Genomic DNA, 3,378 nt, shown 5'->3' with positions numbered 1-3,378 from the left:
TTCTCCCATAACCAGGATCCATGGGTCCAGGAATCAAGGGGTGGAAATGGGAGTGGCACCATTCATTATTACCCCTAGTGACCCACTAGGAAAATTTTTGCTTCCTGTCCCTGCAACCTCAAACTCTGCTGGTGTGGAGAAATGGCCGGAGGTTAAAATGTTTCCAAGAAGCAAATGAGGGTATCAGGTCTTTTCAAGATGGAACACTGTCCTGAACAACTGGTGATAGTTTGCAGAAAGAAACATTTAAGCCCTGCACCCCATGGAAAAATGCGGACATGATTGCTCTGGCAAAGTGTTATCTAAGGAGTGAAAAACAGTAGCTGTACTCCCTTCCCCGAAATATTAGAAAAATATGATGTGGAAGTTGGGTCAAGGCTCTTAGTCCTTGAGACTCTGAGTCCCCTGTTCCCATTTCTTCTTAATTCTTGTGTCTCTTTCTTAAGTTCTGCAATGCCTCCCATTTGAATTTTTCCTTTGTTGAGCTCGTCTCAACATCTGGCACCCAATGTGGGGCCAACGTGGGGCTTGAGCAGCTCGAATAGGAGAAGGTTTGTTGGAGTGAAAATTGAAATTGGGGTATTATCACAGAACCCCAAATGAAGAACTGGAGTCAGAAGCAGGAAGCCTTCAACTGGTAGGGTCCTCTCAGGTATTTTAAACAGGGTTACAATGGGAAATGTAGATATACAGCTACATCTTTATGTCTGTCTCCTGAAACAGCTCCTGAAAGCAGGAGGAGCTAAAGCTAATGAGTCTCATATTATGGAACTCTTACAGGTTGTTAAGACTCACTGTTCATGGTTCCCAACATTGGATAGTTTAGAATTTACAGATTGGGAACAAGTTGGTAAGGAATTGAAAAATGCAGCACGCAGGAAACGCCGGGAACTGCACAGGGGAGGAGGAAGCGGCGCTCGGGGACGCTGGGAGCTGCGTGAGGGGAGGAGGGAGCGGCGAGTGGGGGGGGGGGGCTGGGAGCTGCGCAAGGGGAGGAGGGAGCGGCGGCACGGGGGAGGCTGGGAGCTGCGTGAGGGGAGGAGGGAGAGGCGCACAGGGGAGGCTGGGAGCTGCACGAGAGGGGAGCCTGTAGAGACTTCAAGCGGCGCGCCATATGAGCTCCTTGCTGCCGCCATCTCCCGTCCGGTTTCTGAGCTTATTTCCTCAAAAAAGCGGGTTCACGCATTGGAACTGCTTAGTGGACTTTTAAGCTGTGAGTACAGACGTGCGTACCGCTTTGGCTGACGATGCCAAGCCGGATGCCTCGACTGTCCAGGTGCTACGGGACCTGGCCAACTGCCTGCGGATCCATTCTATCAGGGCCACGTGTGCCTCCAACTTGGGTCACCCCATGTCGTGCTGCAGCGCAGCCGAGATCATGGCCGTTCTGTTTTTCCATACGATGAGGTATAAACAGACAGACCCAGAACACCCGGACAACGACAGATTCCTTCTCTCGAAGGGCCATGCTGCCCCAATCCTTTACGCTGCTTGGGCAGAGGCAGGCGACATCAGCGAATCTGACTTGCTGAGCTTGAGGAAAACTGTGACTTGGAGGGACATCCTACCCCCAGATTGTCGTTTGTTGATGTGGCCACAGGATCTCTTGGGCAAGGACTAGGTGCTGCGTGTGGAATGGCTTATACTGGCAAATACTTTGACAAAGCCAGCTACCGGGTCTACTGCCTTATGGGAGATGGCGAATCCTCAGAAGCTTCTGTCTGGGAGGCTTTGGCTTTTGCTTCCTACTACAATTTGGACAATATTGTGGCCATCTTTGATGTGAACCGCTTGGGACAAAGTGGTGCTGCACCACTTGAACACTGCACAGATACGTATCAGAAGCACTGCGAAGCCTTTGGGTGGAATACTTACATGGTGAATGGCCATAATGTGGAGGCCTTGTGCCAAGCTTTCTGGCAAGCAACTTTAGTGAAGAACAAGCCCACTGCTATAGTTGCCAAGACCTTCAAAGGTCGTGGTATTCCAAACTTGAGGATGCAGAAAATTGGCACGGAAAGCCATTGCCACAAGAAAGAGCTGATGCAATTTTCAGGTTATAATTAAGAGCCAGATATAGACCAATAGGAATCTCATACCAAAACACCCTGTTGGAGACTCACCAAAAGTCAGCATCACAAATATAAAAATGACTTCTCTGCCTGCTTACAAATTGGGTGAGAAGATAGCTACCCGAAAAGCATATGGTTTAGCCCTGGCTAAACTGGGCCATGCAAATGAAAGAGTTATTGTCCTGGATGGTGATACAAAGAACTCTACCTTTTCTGAGATATTCAAGAAAGAACACCCTGAGCGGTTCATTGAATGTTTTATTGCTGAGCAAAACATGGTAAGTGTGGCTCTGGGATGTGCCACTCGTGGTTGTACCATTGCTTTTGCTAGTACCTTCGCTGCCTTTTTGACCCGTGCGTTTGATCAGGTCCAAATGGGAGCCATCTCTCAAACCAACATCAACCTTATTGGTTCTCATTGTGGGGTATCCACTGGTGAAGATGGACCTTCCCAGATGGCCCTTGAGGATCTCGCCATGTTCCGAAGCATCCCCAATTGTACTGTTTTCTATCCAAGTGATGCACTTTCAACAGAGCATGCTGTTTATCTGGCTGCCAATACTAAGGGAATGTGTTTCATTCGGACAAGCCGACCGGAAACTCCAGTTATTTATCCACCACAAGAAAAATTTGAGATTGGCCAGGCCAAGGTTGTTAGCCACAGTGTTGATGATGAGGTCACAGTTATTGGAGCTGGAGTTATGCTGCATGAAGCCTTAGCAGCTGCTGCTGATCTTTCCAAACAAGGTATTTCTGTCCGTGTCATTGACCCTTTTACCATTAAACCCCTGAATGCTGCTACTGTCATTTCCAATGCGAAAGCCACAGGTGGCCGGGTTATCACAGTTGAGGATCACTACCGAGAAGGTGGCATGGGGGAAGCTGTATGTGCAGCTGTCTCCGGGGAGCGTGATATCTTTGTTCATCAGTTGGCAGTATCAGGAGTGCCTCGAAGTGGGAAACCAAGTGAATTGCTGGATATGTTTGGAATTAGTGCCAGACACATCATATTGGCTGTGAAATGTACTTTAATGAACAAAAAATAGCTGATTTCTTAAAAAATCAGTCTGTTACCTTTAGTCTAAAAATATTGGTATCTTTACAGTACATTCTTGTAGTTAAAAAGCTATCTTTCAAATCTATATTGTGCTTTTCTCTTTTTGAAAGGAAAGCCAGTTAACACTTTTCTTCATTCCTAATTCAGAAATTCAATTTAACTACCTTCCGTTAAACTGTGACTATGTATACAAACATCACTCTCATTTTTGAATCTTTAACATAAGTTGTAAAATTTTAAGTAACAGGA

At 46.9% G+C, this 3,378-nt stretch overlaps 1 pseudogene; it reads left to right on the top strand.

Annotated features, from left to right (window-relative positions):
• The first annotated feature begins 672 nt into the window (after positions 1 to 672).
• LOC101425304 (transketolase-like protein 2) lies at positions 673 to 3,118 on the top strand (annotated as a pseudogene).
• Positions 3,119 to 3,378: the final 260 nt, after the last annotated feature.

This window comes from Dasypus novemcinctus, chromosome 14, assembly GCF_030445035.2.
Source record: "Dasypus novemcinctus isolate mDasNov1 chromosome 14, mDasNov1.1.hap2, whole genome shotgun sequence".
NCBI classification, from domain to species: domain Eukaryota; kingdom Metazoa; phylum Chordata; class Mammalia; order Cingulata; family Dasypodidae; genus Dasypus; species Dasypus novemcinctus.
This window is presented reverse-complemented; position numbering and strand designations above follow the sequence as displayed.